The following is a 22,125-nucleotide window of genomic DNA, read 5'->3' as shown; positions in this document are numbered from 1 at the left end:
CCAATTAGCACAAATGGTAAGTTCCGACAGTGCCTACAAGTGTGCCTACTGGCCGCTAAATGGCAATACCGGTTTCATATGTATACACCTGGTAGTATAAAAAAGCATTGTTCCGTTGTCTGCCTTTGCAGAAATTGAAGCACAAACTTTAGAGATGACAAATAACTATTTTTCAAAATTAAAAAAACCTTCACAAAAATAAATTAACATTAAAATATGAGTGGGTCAAACTCATGCTGATTTAGAATAGAAAGTTAAGACTTATTCACATAAATATAAAAAATATATGTTACAAAAATAGTTGAAGTTTAGAACACGGAATAATATATATATTGGTAATTTTAAAGAGAGTTTATTTATAAATTGATTGAATAGGATATTACCATTCGAGTTATAGCACTTTGTAGATCATTTTTGGTTTGATGCATTTTAGATTTTTTGATTCGTTCATATTGAGCACTGACGCCAATTTTATAGTAACTCGTCTAAACCTTAAAAAAATTAATATAAGCAATACAATTTGCACATTCGTTGCAAATAAAAAATTTAGTATTTGCACGCACGTAATCTATCATTACTTTTGGAGCATTTTTAGCGATTTCTAGCGGAGAAAAAAAGAAACTTTGAACTCGATAATGTCGAGATCAAGTGACTAAGTTCGTTCATGAAATTTCGGTGTGAAATGATTTTCATTTTTTTGGTCCTCAAAATAAAAGATAAATTTCAAATTGAAAACAGAGCAACACCAGCAATGTGCTAAAATTTACTCGTCGCAGTTCTCCAACCAACTTCCATAATTCTTGATGTTGAATCGATCAGCTGACAACTATTGTTGACAGTAAACCAACCAGCGGGACTCAGCGTCGGACTCACCTTGTCTTTCGCCCCCGGGAAAAATTTTATTTTTATTCTTAGAATTGTTTCATACCAGTACAAAAAATACACAAGTATATATAACCATTAGAACATTTTAATATTTTTCTGAAGATGCACATTTCTCAAGATGGGACTGCGACGGATTTTCGAGTATCACATTCTAAGATGTTCCTCAATTTTTTTTAAATCGAGGCATCTACTTTATCGATGTTAAAAGTTTATTTCCTATTCCTGTAGTATTTTACTAGAAAACTTTTTTCGTAATTAAAAAAATTTTAATATACACAAACGTTCGTTAGTGCTTTGTGTATAACTTCCTACATCCTGAACACGATATCTCAATCCGTGTGGACGTAGTGAGGACCAAAAAGAAATGAAAACCATTTCATTCTCTACACAAAAATTTCATAAACGAACTTAGTCACGTGATCGCCGTTTTATCGCCGTTGAAAGTGTCTTCTTTCCGCTAGAAATCGCTAGGAAAGCTCCAAAAATAATGATAGATTACGTGTGTTCAGATAATAAATTTTTTATTTGCAACGAATGTGCAAATTTTATTGCTTATAATAATTTTTTTTAAGGTTTAGATGATTTAGTCCAAAATTTGTGTTAGTGCTCAATATACGCGTATCAAAAAATTTGAAATGCATTACACCAAACATTATCTACAAAGTGCTATAACTCGAGTGTTAATATTCTATTTCACCAATTTATGAATAAATTTTCTCTAAAATTATAAACATATTGATGTATACAAACATTCTTCAGTGCCTTTTATTAAATCTGTCAAATTTTTAACACGATATCTCAATCCGTGTGGACACAATGAACACCAAAAAAAATGTTCATAAACAAGGACCTAGTTTGGTCACTTCTTCACCGAAGAGCATGCCCTTAATAAAAAATGAATATTTTTTTATGGATTTCTGGTTCCTTTTTAATAAAAAAAATGTTAATTAAGATGCATGGGAAAATTCATTTCCCTCCCTCTCTTTTCGTTCAACTTAGTGAAGAAATTATTGGCCCTACTATAAGAAGGTTTCTGGTCGAAACCCAACCGGGCTACCAGTGGTGAGGTTTCAAGTTTAGAGACCATTCTGGAGCCAAGCTTGCTTTATTTTTTCCAGAAAACCCCCAGTCAGGATTTGGCCAATTGCTGGCTGGACAAACCTTCACTAGATTTCATGGACAGGAGTCGACTGGGCACTAATTGGGATACTTTTTTCTTATAAATTATAAATTTTTTAATACGCAATAAAAGATTAAAGACTCACTAGAGGATGCTGGATAAATTATAAACTAAAAAGTATAATTTAGACCCGTTTTTAATCCAGTAAAACAGAAATTTGCTTTTTAAATTCTCCAAAAATTTATTTTTTGCTTGTATTTTAACTTATTAAATAAAACTGTTATCGATTTTGTAAAATGCAACAGCAGAATTGTCACACTGTTTGTGGTTTTCTCAAATATTAGGCAGCTTATAAGCGGAGCCCTTTATATCGCCATGTCTGATGCCCGCTGGTATCTGCGATTATTAATTAAAATCAATCTAATTTCAGTAATCAGTTTAAAAATTGCCAACGTCCAGCCAAATCTTGGCGGACGAGTGCTGGCGCGTCACTGGGTGAATTGGTCATGTCATCGTCTAGCCAAGACTTGGCGAACGAATACTGGCTCAGTACTGGGGGAATTGCAGCTTTCAATTTGTAACGCTAACACGTAGCAACTATTTCTCAAAGCGCGCGTTTTCTAATCTTTAAGGACTCTCGACCCCTTAATATAACCTCGAACTGTTATCTTTGTAATAACTGTATAGAAATTCATACGAAAAATAAAGCTAATCTATCCTTTAAGTGATATTATAGTTCACACATCTCATGCAGGCCTCTTCTTGTTAGAAATTTAAACGAGCGTCAGCTTAAATCTGTCTAAACGTCATTTCTAGTACAGCGCAGTACTGGTTGTCAGTACTGTCCGCTAGCACTGGCGCAGTACTAAAAGACAGTACCGAACATAGTTATTATTCTAAGTTCCTGCCAGCACTGGACCAGTACTGGTAATAAGCATTGTTCAGTCACTGCCAGTGCTGGCGAAGTACTGCGTCAGTAGTAAATTTCCGATTGGGGTGGTCTCAGAAATTGCTAGGTTATTTTACAAAGAATAATTAAAATTTTTCTCCAATCTCCAGGAGAAACAGTTTTTAATTTGATTTGACTTTTAAGGTTACCGTATTTTTAACGGCGAGTCTTTAAATTCACATCAAATGACCAATATCTGGCCTTAGTCAAAATTAATGCCGCAGTCCAACAAGTTTAGGTAACAATTTTAGCCGGATCCCAGCCAGTTCCCCGGCTGGTGCACGGGTATAACTGGGACTATCCGGCTGGCTTCTGGCCGGATCCGCAATTAGATTTTCACATGAGAATCGTCAAAATATAAGATAAACTCTGAGGTAAGAAATAACGTGAAAAATCAAGTAAACATTTAAAAATAGGAAAGAATAAGAGAAAATACAAAATAGCACAGTAATAAAATAAAGTCACATAATATAAAGGACAGGGTTGGAGAACGGCGGATCATGTTGCGCACAAGTTAGAAAAGGCTCCGTTGAAAGTTGAATATGTTGAAAAGTGTAGTAAAATAATATAGATCACGTAAAGCAATATCTTCTCTACCCTATGCGTATTGGATATATTAATTACCAAAATCAAATTTGTGCTATTATTTGGGTTTTACATGCGTAAAGTATTTTAACTACATTTCTGTATTATTGATAATCCTGATAATTTTTTCACGATTTAAAGTGCAGAAAATAACTAAATCTAAATGCACTAAAATAATCGAGACCAAAATTATTTCTTAAAAAAAGATCCTACTCCATCTTCACTCCATTGGGAATCGAACCACAAAACTTCTGATTTCCGGTCAGGTGCTTTTCCAATTAAGCTATTAGAGGGATCAGAATAAGAACTCTTAATTCAAGAACATAACGCTAATTTTTAGCTAGGTGTTAATGGTACAAGTAATTATTTAAAAAAAAAATTTTTTAATTTTTTAATTTATCTGCTGTATCATCAGAAATTGTACCTTACCGACAGTAGATTAACCCTCCAAACCATGAAGGCAGAAAATCTACACATATCGATCAATTTAAGAATTTTCAATAACAGAAAATGCTTAACGTCTTAATAAGACTAGATGGAAAATAATATTTTTGAATTATTTCAAGAAATAATTTCAATTTAAAAATATTATTTTCCATCTAGTATTATTAAGACGTTAAGCATTTTCTGTTATTGAAGATTCTTAAATTGATCTATATGTGTAGATTTTCTGCCTTCATGGTTTGGAGGGTTAATCTACCTTCGGCAAGGTACAATCTCTGATGATTCAGCAGATAAATTAAAAAATAAATAATCGAGACCTTTCCGGATTAATTTAGGTATCTTTATCAGAATGGCCTCTATGATGAATTAACATTTTGTATGTTCTTGGAGAATAATTAGAAATTTGTACGGACAAAATTTCATTTATTCTATACTGTTCTCTATATATTTTAATAGAAATACTAGAATTTCATACATTCGATTCACCGAATAGAGTTCAAGTGATGATGGTGACACAAGGTCAGCTAATGAAAATTGGTGTCCAGAAGAATTGACCAATGGAAATCGACCCTTAAAATGATTTTGCGTGGTCGTACTATACTTGATAAATAAATAGACTGTATTAATGTATAGAACTATTTCGTATTATTTGCAAAATAATCAGTAAAAATACGATATTGCTGAGCCGCAAGAGAAGTCATGAGCCATACTGGTGAAAATCTTATAAGAAATTTTCTGAGCCGGAAGTGCCTCATTTATTTTTTTACAGTTACAAGTTAGCCAAGAGATAAAATCAATGTGCAGTCTGAGTCTTGTGAAAAATGGACTCAGACTCTCTCAACTCAGAACGCATTTTGTCAAGGTAGCTAATCTGTCATAATCAGAAATTATATTTGTAACATCCTATGCTTTCTACTGAAGGTAATGAAAGTAAAATGAGCCTCGATAAAGTTAAGAGTGGAAAAGTAATAGTACACTGAAAAAAATGAATGTTAGTAATAACTCCATCCAAAAACTACATGAAACTTTGTGAATTAAGTGAGTTTTTTGACAAGTGCTAAAAGGACAAGTAAGTCTTTTACGTCATCCCTATTCTAGGAACTTTTCTATCGCACTGATAATGAAAGGAATGCGCATTAGACCAAACTAATATTCAAAGAGAAATCATTATAATCAGTAAAATCTATAGCATTAGGGTCAGGAATGTTTTGATCTGCACATCAGCCGATCATGAAAAACGGAATGATCTGTTGCCAAGCAGTTGGGATAGTCGCGTGCCTACGAAAGGTCAGTATGACACGCATCTTTTGCACATATTCCTCTAGACTTCATAGACTGTATGATTGTATAGCGGTGGATGTGTTTAACCGAGCAGCAAAAGGGCATAGCATGTTGCGAAGGCGTTCGCTGTTCAGACAGAGGGCAGGTATTCGTGCGTATAGCCACATACATGCATGTTGAAGGCATGTAGCTGCGATACATTGAATACACTTGGACGGTACAGGGGTCCAGGGTCGCAATGCCGGTTCGTCCTGTCACAGAACATTGTCACTGCTAATGTTGACCCAAGATTTGCATATGTCTCTCTGACCTATCCATGCTCCGCATAGGACGTCTACCCTTCATTGCATGCATGTAGCCACATGCAAACGACAATGCGCAAGTTTCACGGCCCTGAGCCCTCAGCGTCTCCACGATCGCCAATTACCTTACCAAAATAGGCTATTGTGCCAATACAATCGGGTTGCTTTCCAGCGGGATGACGCTGATGCTACTGCTCTATTGAGTTACGCATCGACACATAAGGGACGTTTGTTGTTTGTGTCTATACTTAAATAGTTAGGAAGAGGTACCTCTAAACCAGTTTTAAAGAGAAATTACAAACCTATGGTGTGTTTCTCAAACTGCTTGCAATAGCTACTTAGAGACACTCCTTTCTGCCAACTTATAAAGACAATTTTACAAGAAGATTTTTAAATCTGAGGAGTGTACACAGAAAACACAATTTGTAATATTTACACCGACATTAGAGTAATATTTACCTGAAACAAAAATTACCTTTACCTAGTAAGATTTACCCCACACATTGGATATGATTACTATGTTTACTTTAATGTGACTTCTATTACTTCAATGCTAAGTGACACAATAAACTTTACAGCTTGAGCGCATGGGGGAGGGGTCCATCTGGGCTGCTCGATCGCACACAAACTACTATTTAATCCAATGTAAAAAAAATCCGATTTTAACTATTTTAAAATTATGAGCAACAAAGAATCACGTCTTTTTTTCTGGGTAGATGCGAATTCTTGTAGCATCTAATAAAAGTTTTACAATATTAGGCCTGTGTAAAATTGGTCAACTACTTCAGCAAGAGGACCTCTAAGCCATACAGATAAGCCAATTTCACAAAAAGTGTTCTGAGATACAGTGACATAGCAGAGAAAAGGAGACAAAAAAGGGATCCTTTATGTCTACCTATCTGAAAATAAAATATTTCAAGTCATTTAATAAAATTCTGTCAAAAACCTATAAAAATATATATGCTTGAGATGCATTTTATAAATTATACCAAATCTTGCATGATGCCCCACAAGTAATTGAAACAGATGTAATTTATTTTATATGGAAATCAAACAGTACGAACATTTTTTTATTGAAAAAAATTGCATATAAGTATCTCCTAAAAGTGCAGTGAAGAAAATTCTGCGGGATTATTTTAGCCATATGATCATGGTTGAGAATTGACGAGTTAATCCAAAAGTATTTTCCTGTACCCTAGGAGTATTTCTATTCCACACCATACAGATAGATGGTAGGCGAATATTAGACAGTATATTTAATTTAGAAATACAGTTTTCCCAAGAAACATTTATCCAAAGTATGGCTGGATCACCTTATTTTTTGGCTGAACGAAAGCTTTGGTCACACGTTACCCAACGATCCAGTGACACATGACACAATTTAAAGTAAAAGTGCGCCTGGTCGCGTGTTTCATGTTACATTCGTTGATCAAGAAATTAAGGATAAATATCTAATGAACCAAGGTTTTTTTAGTGGTAATTAAAGGATAATATGTTTGTACTGCCAGAAGATTATAAATTTTACTTAGAAATACTCTACAAACTCTCGACTTTTGAGTATTTCAAATGACCGTTAAATATATCCCCAAATTACTTTAATATAAAAAATTGGTTTTACAGCCAGACTTTAAAAAAATATCGAAGGACTTGATCTGTGATATGTGAATTCATACTTCCTTCAACTTCACACGTTATTCTTTAAGATTTCAAAAGACGAACTCTTATTGATAACGAATCATTTGATGTTACAAGGTTCGACAATATAGCTGAAAAATGCAAACTCTGATTTGTAAGATATATACACATAAATCTATAACTCAGGAAAACGCTTGATGGCTGTATGGCTGTAGCTGAGCGAGAAAGAGAATGCGGTTGCTTTAACCAGAATTATGCATGTACCGTCCATTTATTAGGGTTTCGTACTCCTGGGCTGAAGCCCTTATAGTTTCGGTCGGGTGATCGTTAATTAGGTATTTTTCTAAGGAAAATAATTTCAAATAATAACAAATAAAATTTGTTATTGCCACGCTCTTCAAAACATTTTTTGTCTGAAATTTATTTAATTAAATTTTATTTACAAAATCAAAAATATTTTATTTTATGATTCTGTTAAGACTTCTAGAGTCTAATTTTTTCTTTCCGTTCAAATGGCCTAGACTTCAGTATCTTTGGTTCTAATTAACGTATCGGGATTTTTCCTATTTTAGATTGCAGTTAAAAGTCTTACCAAAATGAATAATGTACTATTAATAAGATGAATTCAACATATTACTATAAATATTTTCACAAAACCGAAACAACTATAATTATAGCGAGCCGAAAATATCGTCCCAGTATAATATACCCACATCAGGCTGGGAGGGTTAATTTTTATTTGTTATTTTAGGAAATCCTCTAGGATTGCCTATTCTACGTAAAGTTTGTTACTTGCTCTTTCATTAATAAGAAAATCAAAGAAGATAGTGAGATTTAATTATTCTCATTTATTATGAATAAGATTTTTTAAACTTAGAAGAAATTTGTAAGGGATGCTAAACTAGGCCTCGAAAATAAGATTAATCACTGAATTTTGTGAATTATTATAGCAAATATATTATACAACTTAAATTACAAAAGTAATTGGCAGTTTTAATACAACAGCCGATTAAAATACAAATTTTCAACCGACAATGAAATTTTGTTTATTCAAATAAATATTTAAAAAACGATAAGACAATCTATGAACAATATATTTAAAGAATGAAAAAAACTGTATAATGAAAACAAATTTTTGTAAAAATATTTTGAAATAATCCTGAACGAAAAAAACATTAAATTTTCAACTCGAAAATGAATTGTCCCCTATAGTTCTCTCAAAAAAATTACGCGCTATTGCGAATTCCATACTGAAAATTCAGAATAACATTTGTTGTGAAATATCCTAATTGTAAGAAAATGTTGGGAGTAAATAATGAATTATTTGTGAAAAGCTAAATTTTTAAATAAGAAATTTAACCATTGTTATACAATCAAAAAAGTGAAGAATTCTTTCAGACAATTTTTCTGTTTTTACATTCTCATTCCTGAGAATGATGAGGTTTAATGATGAGAATTTAATGATGAGAATTTAATCGTCCAAATTTTCAATCTCTGGTTTTAAACGGATCTTTACGTTTTGCCACTCACAGAATCCGAAAACTATAAAATTTCATCGGTGTCTGTCTGTCTGTATGCCTGTATGTCTGCATCTGTATGTTTGCATGTCTGTATGCCTGAATGTATGGCTACCTGAATGTTGTAGCCACGCTAACTTTTGAAGGATTTGTCCAATCGAGTCCGCATTTGATACACTTCTGAAGGTCCCCAAAATAAAGGCTAATTTCGTTAATCAGATATTTCAAACTAAAATTAAAAAATTGAGAGCATTTTCAACATTTTGAAATTTTTTTAAAAAATTTTTTCTTTGAAATTTTATAAATTGTTGTCAAAGTTTCATATAGATGGGTCAAAGATTTGCAAATTATCCAAATAAAATGTTTGATTTTCATGAAAATTGGAAAATTTATATACTTTTCGAAAATTTTCAAAAAATAGAAAAAATGACTTTTTTTTCATAAATCCAAAAATTTTATTCAAAATTTTCAGTAGATACCAAATACATTTCAAACTATTCTAGCCGACTTTTTCAATTATCACACAATTTAAAAAATTAGAGATTTTTCAACATTTTAGACCACTTTTTTCTCAAGTTTCAGAAAATGTTGTCAATGTCTCCGATACTTACAAAAATACTTGCAAATTATCCAAATGACATTTTTAATTTGGATGAAAAGTAAAAACATTAGTGTAATGTAATCGTCCAGATTTTCGATCATTTGGTTTTTAAGGGACCTTTACGTTTCGGTGCGCACAGAATCCGAATATCATAAAATTTTGTTGGTGTCTGTGTGTTTGTACGTCTGTCTGTATGTATGATTACCTGAATGTAGTAGCCAAGCTAACTTTTGAAGAATTTGTCCAATCGTGTCCGCATTTGATACACATCTGAAGGTCCCTAAAATAAAGGCTAAGTTCGTGAATCAGATATTTCGAACCAAAATTTCAAGGATGGTGCTTTGAGAACCTTTTTTAATGTCCAATTAAAAAAAAAGGTTCAGCTTTAATTTATGATTGTAGTTTATGCGGGGTTTGAATTACAGTATTTGATATAATTTAATATATATACAGCGCGGAGCGCGAGATAATCGCGGGTATTCGGTTAATATAAATACTAACACATCTAGAAATTAAAACAGTATACATTTTAAAGTGTCCAGATAAGACGCATTGTGCTTGTAAACAGGTAATGCAATTTAGTCAGTAACATTAAGCATGGTACGCACGGTGCACAACAAAGACATTCCCACGTGATCGCATACGATGTAGGCGTTGAGATAGTCCCGCATCCACGTGGTTAAACTTGAGTGTAGCACCTATTGTAGGGTTACATGTGTATATCTGTATATAGGTATATGCAAGCGAAGGTTGCGCAGGGGCAAACATTAATGCCAACCCACAGACCGCAGATGTTGCACCAATTACAAACCTCAACCCTCAACCCTCAGTGTGCCCCGACTTCGAAAGCATAAGCCATTCCAGAGACTCCCGACTTACCACCACGCAGTCGAGGCTTTCTCTTCCATTGCACTTCCCCTCGAAGTTGAGGACAAAGAGAAGCGTCAGCAACCCAAATAGCAGGTAGCGGATTGAAATAAGAAAACCCAAAAAATAATCAGATAATACAGATATTAAATGAATCTTGATGATATGTTAAGCTAAAATGAAATTATATATTTATATTTTATTCCACTATCTGACGGGTTGAATAAAAATATTCAGATATTCAACACGCTGTTAGAGCACATGTGTATCTCGCGGTGAGCAAGAAAATTCTGTAGGCATCTGTTTATTACTTAAGGAAGCTTATAGTCAATGTCCTTTCGTCTTATATGTGAAGTTGAAAAAAAATGACTATTAAGGTTTTGTCTACAATTATTAACAATAAAGATGTAAATGGTTGAAATTAAATAAAATTCTTTACGTACTTTTAATGATTGACGTTTATTTGTGAGCCGAAAAATCTGTTGCATGGCCACGTGAGTGGATTTGAATATTTACAGATTCTAACCGCTACATAATATTCTAGATGGCTACATTAGTTAATATTAATATATTCACACTAAATATCTAGGCCTCAGGGGTAAATTCCCATTTTTCTGTAAGTATAAGATTTTTTTCTCTATGTTGTAGATAACATAGCGTTATTGAGAGGGTACATTTTCAAGCGAAAAAAAAGGATTTAAAGCTAGTCTAGTTATGTTCTATTGTTTTTCAAGTACAACATAAACAATAGTACAATGCCGCAGGTCTATTTATAGAATTCTGTTAATGTCTATCATAAAATATATAAATACATCTCACAGTGAGCTAATATTATTCTGTGCTATGAAATACTATTCTAGAAAACTTTTTCAGTCCAACGACACTAACCTTCGGCCGATTACTAACTAAATTAGTAGAAAAATGTTGCTTATCTTATTTGAATAAAACACAAGTGAAACTATTTTCACCAGAATGTCAGCAAGTTCGAGAAATTACATTAATCTAATATCACTCTATCGTTCAATGGTTTTAAATCAAATTTAGCTGGCACTTTGGGAACGCTTTCTTAATTTTCAGTAATCTTCAATCTAAAAAAAATGAGCCCGCTGTCTGGTGTTGCCTTTAAATAGCCTATGATGTTATAATTAATTTCAACAATATTACACTGGAGCCCCGCTATATCAGTTCCCGATAATTCGGAAACGTGGTTCAAGAAGGCGAGAGAGAGGCGCTACGAGGTTAGCGGAGCAACTCCACAAGGCAAGAGTCTATGAAAAAAGTAAGCAGTACCTTCGGCAGTTAATCGCGTGGTCTACTTCAGCCCGCTCTCATTTCAGTGCTTCGGTTACGCGCACGCATGATTATGCGTTACGAAAAGCCAAAAACAAGTTGAAAAAATTTCGCAAAAAAAAAAGGAAGCGTTCAACATTTTCATATTAATTTGAGCTTATAAAAAAAGTGAAAATAAGTGCCACAAAAAAGTTTATTTTACAGAAATACGTTATTGCTCAGATATGTACATTGCACGTAGATTTTCTTCAAATATTCATAACTTTTTACTTCATTCCTTAACTCAGATTAGCGAACTATCACATTATTGTACATCGTACAATGAATATTTGAAGAAAAAATCTTCGAAAGCAAGTGATAATGCGATTCTGGATGCTTACTTACTTTGTGCTTGTACATATGTACATATATATGTACTTTAATAAAGTTGAATTCTTGAGCGCAAACCAATTTTAAAGTTTTATTTGCAGTTTCATATAATATTATAAAACCAAAATGGTAAAAATACAAAGAATCAAAAATTTTTTGAAGACAAAACTCCAACAGAAATGGTTCACACAGCCCAGATTATTTATGGTTTGGAGAGTCCCAAGATACCGTGAAGACTATTGAGGGTATGCCTGAAACAGCTAGTAAAACAGGACTCCACTGTAAATATATATAAATGATTAAGACAGATCGATAGATCTCTCCTCAACGATGTCAGTGATATAAAGAAATCATTGCTTTATTTTTTACACCTACTAGCTTTTTCGTAGAATGACAGTTTTCTGAAATTGTGAAAATTAAGAATTTTCGTCCAAAATTAACAAAATTACTACTATTTCATCTATTATGATTTTTTACCCAGGGAAACTATGGTACTAATTTTTAGGTACCTGCTAATGTTTTTTTACTAATTGTCATGCCAGCAGATCAATTCAAAATATTCAAAAATCTGCAAAGAAAGTTTAAAAATTAATAAAAAGTAAGAAACAGGGTGTTTTTTTGGTAATTATTTAGAGCAGTTTAAAAACATGTTACATTTAAATTAAAAAGCTTTATCTTTTTAACAGCAGTTTATTTCAGAATTTAATTTTAAGCGTCGAAGAAGAGTTTTAATTTTAATTTAACTTGTATCTAATTTCTTCATTTCAACTGCTTCTTGACAAAGTAGTTAATGTCTCATGACTAAATAAAAAACACTGCTCGTGCTGTATACTATAGTAATTATATACAAATTATTTTTCACAAAGCTCAGTCTAAATGAACTTTCTTTCCAATACGTCATCACTTTTCCTTTCAAGTGAAGAAAGCGAATTTGAGTTTTACTTTCGTGAGATTGTCCAATCAGCGATGGCTTGGAGTTTAGCAGTCCGAGCTAATGCGCTTGCGTCCAGCAGAACTATCATCAAAAGTATTCGCTAAATTATCATAAATTTTCATAGATTTAATAAATGTATATCAATGTTATCAATTTTTAGAAATTTTATAAATTAAGGTGATTTACAAAAAATATAAAAATTCATGGCAGTAAGTCAGTAACTTTTGATAAATTTCATAACAGATCTGCTGAACTCATGAATTGTGCTCCAAATTTTTTGTTGCATGCCCTCACATGCTCCAGCTACAATTCATCTGATCAGCCGTCCATATCAGAAACGAAAGTCAAATTTTCATCGAAATTGTATGCAATCTAATAACGCACAAGTTTCGTTATTATTAACAGCCAATCCCGTGTAAAAAATTATCGGTGAGCTATTCAGTGAAAAATTATCGGTGAGCTATTCAGCTCGAAAAGACTGACCAGACAAACAGGAGCAAAATTCGTTTTTTCGAGTTAATTTTTAATTTTCGATATTTTTGAAATCCAGGACTCTTTTTGGAAATGTATAATAAAATATCTGAATGAAACACATCGAAATTTTGTTTATCCTGATAAGCCAGCCAGAGCTGGACGAGGTCTCAAAAAGACTGACTAGATGATGAAGAAGAAAACTCCTTTTTTTAAATTGATTTTTTATTTTTGATATTCTTAAACACTCTGGTTCCTTTAGAAAAGGTATGATAAAATATTGAAATGAAATTCTCACAACTTTTTTTCTGATAGGCTAACCAGCACCAGAAGAGGGCTTAAAAATACTTACTGGATGATGAGGAAGAAAATTCTTTTTTTTTGGGTTTATTTTTTATAGTTTTTAACAACTTGTTTTTTTTTTGTTCGGAAATGCACAATACAATATTTCAATGAAACACTTAAAAAAATAGTTGGTCCTTACAGACTAGTCAGCACCCGATTACTGCCTAAAATGACCATCTATAGATTAGATGTTATAGACAATGCCCAGCAAGTCTGCCTCGATAATTTTCTACACGGGATGCATTATTACTTTTTTAAAAGAAGCAGTCTGTTAAAAATATAAATTTATTTATATCATGGAATAATTTATACGAAAAATTACTTTTTTTATAACGTTGCATTAGTTATGAATTATGTACACCATTATGAAATTATTTCTCAAATACTAATGTTTTAATTTGGTTGACATCTTATAATTCGATAATAATGTAAAGCAATGCACTCGAAAGCATTAAGTTCCGAAGAACCCTTTACCTGGTAGCGACATCGTCGTAACTTGTCGCTTGGCTTCAGGGTTAATTAGTAGAAGTTACATCGAAAATTGTCGAGGGCTGTTACGGCTTTAAGAGTGGCTTTAAGGCAATCAGGCGTCCGTAAGAGAAGGGGGATGAAAAGCGAGATGCAAATATAAAGAGAGTGAGTCAGAGAGGGTGAGATAAGAGAGGAAGGGGGAAGAGTGGTTAGAGGCACGAGAGAGGAGTACAAGCTTGTTCATAACGGGAGCCAGGGACCGGTTACTCGGTACAGGAGGGGGATGTAACATCAATATTTCATGTATGCTAACACGCCAGAACTAATAATGCTCCAGCGAGGAAGACCCAAGAATAATATCAGCCTCACCGTACTCCACACTCTCTTACTCTCTCTTTCTTCCTGCTTTTCTCTTGCGATCTCACTTACTCTACTCTACTCTACTCTACTCAACTCGACTCCTTTGCAAGAAGGCTGTAGTCAGATGAAAGGAAGCAGATTTAAGTGACCTGCCTTCTTTGCAATCAATTATGGTGGCCTTACTAAGTTCCATAGTTTCTTCTTTTTTCTACCTCAATCTCAAAGAAGAGAGAAAAAAAGAACTACTAACGATTTTCAATGAGACTTTCAGAATTAGATTGAACATTATATCTTTCACCAATACTGTAACATTATTTTTTATTTCATTTAAATTTTCCTTAGAAAAACTTGCTTTGAGCTTTTATTACACGTTTTGTTCAACGTTTTGCAGACTCCAAATCTCAGTTTGAAATAAGGTTCATAGGGCGTACAAAAATTAACAACCACTTTTATTAATTTTTGGAACAATACTTGATTGAATACTGCTTTTTTAAATTATGTAGCTTGTGAATTTTTTTTTCTATTGTTCATTTGGAAAAATAAAAAAGCATGTTTCGGAGATACATCAGTACTGAAATGACACGTTAAAAGTTTTTTCTAGAAAACGGATCTAACTGATTAGAAAATTAAGGGATATTCTTTTGCGTTTGAGGTGCATATTTTCACACTTTAGAAAGTAACTAAAAATCTAATTTTCAATTTAAGAAAAAGCACGAATAAGTTGCTCCTGTAATATACTATAGTGCTAAATTACGACGTGAGAAATTTTATTGAAAAAAGTAATTCAGTTTACAGGAAATAGAGGGAACAATTTTTGTTCGCAAGATGTGCTCGTTACCTGAACTTTTCAATTTTAAATGAAAGGAATCATAATGAAAATATATTTGTAGCTGTTGGTTTGAAAAAAATTGAAAAAAGCTCCAAAATGTTTTAAAAGCTTGCTAATTACTTCAACGAAATGGAAAGCTTTACAATTTAACTGATCATAAAAATCCTAATCTTAAACCATATTTTTCGATATATTGCATTTTAGAAAATAGCAAAGTTTTAAAATCTTCACACATTTTGAAAACATTTAAAATCTGTTAAAATCCTTGAAACTACCTGAAAATTCGTTAAATACCTTGCATTTTTTTAAAGTCCTTAGACATATGCAAAATAGGTTGAAATATTATAAAATTAAAATTATGAAATCTTTAAACCCGGCATACTCTGAAAAGTCGAGAGGTGTACTCCTCGCTTTATAATTAAAGATAAATATAATTAAACTAAAGTATTTAATTTTTTTGATTGATAATTATATTTAATTATAAATAGAGTTAATATACTTTTTTATATCGTTGTTGTTGGTTACAAATACCTTAGTTAATTATTCGGTTTGGATTGTTTGATGCATGGCAATATAGTAATGAAACAACTTTTTAATTACGCGAAATTCGATGCTCAATGGTGCTCGAGGTTTAAAGTACACGATCCATCCAATTATTCTCGGAATAATACAGTGCAAACTTTATTAACGTAATGTCCCCAAATGAAGCCAATCGTTTCATCAGCAAACCGTACTGAAAGTAAAGTATTTTATACTTCTGATTATATGATTTTTATGAATATATTCATCAAAAATATTTTTCAGATGTTTAGTTTAACGAATGCAAAAAATTAGCATTCTACTGTTTTGCTACAATGTATCTTGATTATGCAATTGTAAATTCATGAGGAGCGTAAACAGTATAAAGAGGTTCAAAATCTAAATGTGAATACAAATGTTCAAAAATTTTAATACTAAGTATCTTCTGATAAAATGAATGACTCAATGTATACGTGATATGCGTTTTATAATTTATAAAGCTACCAGGTTACCTGTTTAGAAATGATCATTGCACAAAAAAAAGTCAATATAATTCTTGGCTTACCCTTCTTTTTGTCGTTCTGAATTGTCAGAGAGCTAGGGTTTCCATAGACTGAATTATTCATTTCGGTTAGAACCTCCCAATCTGAAACATGGAGGAAACTTTCTTCAGAACTTAAAAATCGAAAGAATTTTCTGATGAAACAGTGATTTTAGGATTTAGGTAAATTTATCATTTTTAGGGTTTCATAGACTACGTGGAAAACGCTTATAACGAAAATCGTATGTCGATCCGACCGTTCAACGTTCAACACTTCTAGTTCCTACAATATTTGTGCTAGAGGGTTAAAATTTAGCATAGATCTATTGGATCTATTTTTTCTTTTAAAAATCAGTAGTCAGAAACTGAGAAAAATGAAAAGGTTTGTTCTTTCAAGACCCCTATACTGTTGAAGCCTTAGAAGCCTACTCCTTGGCTTAATTTTTTCAATTATTCGCAATGTACTTCCTGAGAATTCAATATTATAATTCAATCCAGTTTCCATGATAACTAATTTTTATTTGCCATGCTTCCATTATCAGCGAAAACTGCAATCCTTATTGAATCCTAATATATCAACTGTTTTATGCAATTCAGAATCAAGTTCTGACATGTACGTATGAATCGTGTACAAAACTACGAATTTTTCCGACGTTTCGTTAACATTGTAGTTCCCGAAATGTCGGCAAAATTCGTAGTTTTGTACATGATTGAAACCCGAAATATCTCTTTTCACCAAAATGAATCATTGTGAAAGCATTAAATCTATTATTTCTGAGAATTCCATAAAATTTTAATGCGTACTGTAGAGCCGCCTGTTTTTTTATTTTCTTAATTTCATATATAGAATTTTTTTATTCGGATCTTTCATACGAAATGACGGAAACTTGATTGTTTTTAGGGACATACATGAACTTGATTCCATATTGCATGGACCAGTCAAAATCTGGGTTTTGTTTTTTGAAAAATTATGTGCAACTCTATTTGGTACAATTTTATGAAAATTATCTAAGTTTGCAATTATATAATTATTATAGCTGTAAATAAGAATCTTCTTGAATCAATTTAATTGCAATAAACAAATTCAAAGTAGAGTTTCATAGCATCATTTGCGGAATAAAGCTAGTTATTAATCATAAGAATTGAATAAACTTTCTAAGTGTTTGAATATTACACAAGAAAATTGAAACACAAATAGACCTTTTCATTTCAATTAATTTTTAATATGCATGCGTGAAAAGTAATTGTAATTCCGTTCAAATAGCGGTCCCTTTTGACGAATCTATAGTGTTATTGTGATAAAACAATGATTTTTAAAAATGAATTTGAGGGGTACCTGTGTCAAAAAGTCATCTTAAATTAATCAATCCGATGTTAAGAGAAATACTGTGCAAAAAGAAGGAGTCGGGACTCATAAATAATGCTGATACGGCCTTTGTAGAAGTGACAACCGTAAGAATGCATATAACAAAAAGTGTGATTTTTATTTTTTAAACTTTCCAAAGCCATGTTTGAAGTTTGGGTAAGGAAAAAATTTATGACAGGAGCACAGTATAACACTTAAGAAACTGTGATGTATGCAAGAAATCCGATAAATGGGTAAAGGCATGATTTAACTTCATCTTGCAACTAATTCGTTCTTTTTTCCCTTCGTCGATTCCTTCCGACACTGCAGCTACCTTTTTAATTGAGTACAATTTTGTCCTTCTACACTTAATTCTGCTATTTATTCTGCACCGAGCATATCTTTGGCATCCAAATCAACTTCAAAAAATTGCACATTTGCACACATTTTTACCACTGTTTGTCAAAAGGGACCGGCACTTTTTAATTTGCGGCAAGTATCATGGCGGCCGCGCTCGCGCACCACTAACTTCCGAATTGAAATTAAAAGATATATTTTTAAAGACAAATGTTCTTGCCATTAGTTACATTTCACAATGAGAACATTTCTCTCAAGCTTTTCACAAGGACCCCACCGAAACTTTCGTTCCATTTCGTTATTGCCAGTTTTGTATTCAGTTATTAATTTAATTTCAGATATTATATAGTTTCGCCAAATACAGAGATCGCAAATCAAGCTTTTGCGAATAAACATTTTTTTTTGCTATCAGTAACAAAATTGAATGAAAGTTTCTGTCGGATCTATGATAATAAATCATTATACAAAATGCTTAGTTTTGAAGGTGGAGTGTACAGGAAACATTTTCTGAAATTAATCTTATTTTTTTAAAGGTTTTAACTGAATTGCATGAAAAATATAACTGAAGCTCTGAACGAATATAAGAAGGACAGAAAATATAATTTTGCTCTCTGAAATGTATGAATACTAGAAATTATTCAACAGCAAAGAACAAAAGCTTCAGAAAAATTAAAAAAAAACTCTACGAAACTCACGACTTTTTCAATCCCATTTTCTCATGAAATTTGGAAAAGTTTTTATTGTGAAATATTGCATTTTAGGATGATCCACATGATTCCACAATCCCTTGTCGATATCAATAAAGTTTGAAAGTAAACTCTGAAGTGAATTTATGAAAAAGCAGACAAGATTGGATTAAAACGACAAACCCGTCAAATCTCTCTGCCATATCATATCCTGCATAAGATAGCAACACTAACCACCTGGGTGGAATGGATTACATGGTTTGAGGATCACCCTGTAACTTCATTATCGCATCTTTAGTAAATTATCGGCACATGCGCAGGTTTCAGCCCAGGCTGCCGACAGGCGATAGGGTTCGACGACTATAATGACTCTCAAATTGTCCCATGCTGTGTGATCCTTAATGAAGCTAGCCATCGATTTAGTGGACAAGCAACAGTTCAAAGTCGAAAGTTTTACTCGGTCATGTGATTTGAGAAAGATACCAATACTATGTTCAAAACTCAGGGCATGATTATTCGACATGAATCCTGCGCTTATCATTTAGGGAAGCTCTTTCCAGTAAGAATGATTATTTTAGGAGTAAAAACATTTTTGAGATTTTAAGAGGTTAGACATTTATACTCCAAACGATTCTTGAAAAATCTAATTCGATAGAAAGTGAAAAAAATAATTAATTTAATGGCTTCGACTAATGAGCTATTATAACAGGTCCAAATATTTTGAAAAAAGTATAAATTTATCATATAGAAGATTTGTCATTTTACCATTTTTGTTCCTAAAATTTGGAACAAGTGAAGGTATCTTCTATATTAGGAACTGTCCATAAAGTACGTTAACAATCATGTGATATTTTCCCTGCTTTTGACCCCTTGTTGGCATCCGCAGTTCAGTCTCGCTCTCAGGAAAATTGATATAGCACAAAATTTTCTCGAAATAGGGAAATTGGGTGATTTTCTCTGAAAATAGAGGAACAGTAGGGGAATATAATTTTTCATATGCAATGAATGTACATACCACACTGCATCAAAAAAGATTTTATACTAAAAGAGATCAATTTTCAACTCAATAGGGAAACACTCAACTCCTGTGATAAGCAAGTTTTCGGCCATGGCTTGCATTCGTCTTTACATATCTCGGGGAATCCAAACGTAAACAGGCAGAGCCGCATGAATAATTTTTGATGAATTTAAAAGCATGGCACAACCTGACAAATAACGCGCTAAGAGTGCGGCTCTCGAGCTGTTTTTCACGCATGGCTAAGCAGATCCTCCTTTTCGGCTCGCGCTCTCAGTATCACCGAATTCCGAGGCCTCATGTTCTAGAAACAGTGAAAACAGAGGTTTCTAGACACCGGAGTTTAGCATACTTAAATTTCTAACCTCAAAAGGCAACGTTTTTCGCCCGCAGTTGTATTTTCAACAAAAAAGTTCATTTTCAATCCAGAAAAAAGAGTTTCATACCATAAAAGATAAATCTTGAATCCAATAATCTAAAGATATAAAGCTTAAAATATGTTATTAGATTTGTACTATTCATAACCCGAAAAAATAAATTTTCAAGCAAAAAGTTAATTTTCAACTAAGAAAGATGGCTTTTCTATCGTACAAGATTATTATTATAAAAAACGACGAATTTTGAAACTGTTGAGTGGAACGAAAATAAAATTAATAAGGCAGTTGAATTCTCAACCAAATTGACGAGTTTTCAACAAAAAAGATGAATTTACTAACTAAAAGGACGATTTTTTAACAAAATATATAAATTTTCTACCAAACAGATAAATTTTCATCTTGTAAAGGAGGATTTTTCCAAAGAAAAGTTGATTTTAACAAAAAACAAAAGAATTTTCGTCAAAAAAAATAACAAAAACCAATTTTTAAGTAAAAAATACGAATTGTCTACAAAACAGTTGAATTTTTGACCAGAAAATATTCATTTCAAAATAAAATGATGAATATTCAACAACAGAAACTACATTTTTCAAAAAATAGTTTAACTTTAAACCAAATAGCTGTTTTTTTTAAACTGAAAAAGATGAATTTTCTACAAAACATGTAATAATTGATATTGAAACCATATAAGATTTCAATTTGAAATAATAAATAGTTTAATATAACCAAAAAAGACAAATTTAAAATAATTTAATTAAATCTTTATACGGAACAGAATAATTGACAACCAAACAGTTGCATTTTTAACCAAAAAGAATGATCTTTTAACCAAAAAGATTAATTTTCTATAAAAGAATGAGTTTTCAACTAAATAGTTGAACTTTTATATAAAAAATATAAATTTGCTTTTGAAAATATTAATTATTTATAAAAAATGGAATAATTAAATTTTTTGGAGAGAAAACTAATTCTCAACGAAAAAAAATGTAAAGAAAAGAGTTCAAAATTCAAACCAAAAGATGATTTTTTAACTCAAAAGTTTAATTTGATAAAAATGGAATAGTTAATTTTTAACAAAAAATATGAATCTTAAAAAAATAATTTTCTAAGAAAACAGTTACATTTTCAATAAAATAATAATATCTTAACTAAATTAGTATATTTTTTTATCCCCCTTAACCAAAAATAGTTGGATTATCATATTAGGATTTACTGATCAATTTCGCATTTAAGCGAAAAAAAACGAGAGAAAGGGGAAGTTTCTTGAAAAAAGTGGGGAAAAAGGTTTCTTCTAAAAAGAGGGGAATAGGAGAAATAGTGTGAAGCCTGAAATGTAGCAGTGATTTTCAAACTTCTTAAGTAATTATTGAATATGACAAATGGAGGACAGTCTTTCCCAACATGTTTAAACTTTACTTATATTTATCATAAGAAAACGTAATACATATTATCTAAGTTCGTAGCCTTACATCTATCGCCCACCCTACCTTTGTAGCCAACGGTAGTTTTTAGCGCGATCCTCTCCCTCTCTTAAATTAGTAACGTAGTGTATGGATGGCCCCTTATCAAACCTTAAAAATATTGAAAATCACACAATCTTTGAAATATCCTTTTATATCAGAAGAAAAATTAATATGCACATAATGTGAGACATAATTCAAATTTTATGTAAAAGCTTGAAGTCGATATTTATTGAAATTGAAAAGTGACGCGGTTCATCGCTTTAAACTTTTTATTATAGTCTCCAGTAATATTTATGGCCTTACCTTTCTTGGATAGGTCAGTAGTGGGCGGACTTGGACTCGTACTTGGAGGGGTAGACTCTGCAACAGAAGAAATCAGTTTTTATTTTTAATTAAAGTTTCTTCGATATAGGGGCGTGTGTACGAACAGTAGGGAAGGCGACTGCAGGGCAACGCAAGCAGGGCCATTATGGATCGCGCCACCTGTTACTAACATTTACCCTCAAACGTATTATCCATCCAGCCTACCGGCCAGCCGAGCAGCCAAACTCCAGAACATATTTGACC

General features: G+C 32.3%; 1 long non-coding RNA gene across 1 annotated transcript in view; it reads right to left on the bottom strand.

Annotated features, from left to right (window-relative positions):
* The window catches only part of LOC117169687, a 64,134-nt gene extending 42,215 nt beyond the window's left edge, over window positions 1–21,919 (bottom strand). The window contains exons 1-2 of the long non-coding RNA XR_004466703.1: window positions 21,862–21,919; window positions 16,340–16,420 (exon numbers count right to left, since the gene is read on the bottom strand). This is a non-coding gene — a long non-coding RNA (uncharacterized LOC117169687). The remainder of the gene's footprint in view (window positions 1–16,339; window positions 16,421–21,861) is intronic.
* Window positions 21,920–22,125: the final 206 nt, after the last annotated feature.

This window comes from Belonocnema kinseyi, chromosome 3 (genome assembly GCF_010883055.1).
Source record: "Belonocnema kinseyi isolate 2016_QV_RU_SX_M_011 chromosome 3, B_treatae_v1, whole genome shotgun sequence".
NCBI lineage: Eukaryota > Metazoa > Arthropoda > Insecta > Hymenoptera > Cynipidae > Belonocnema > Belonocnema kinseyi.
Note: the sequence above shows the minus strand (reverse complement) of the source record. Positions and strands in the feature narration are given on the sequence as shown.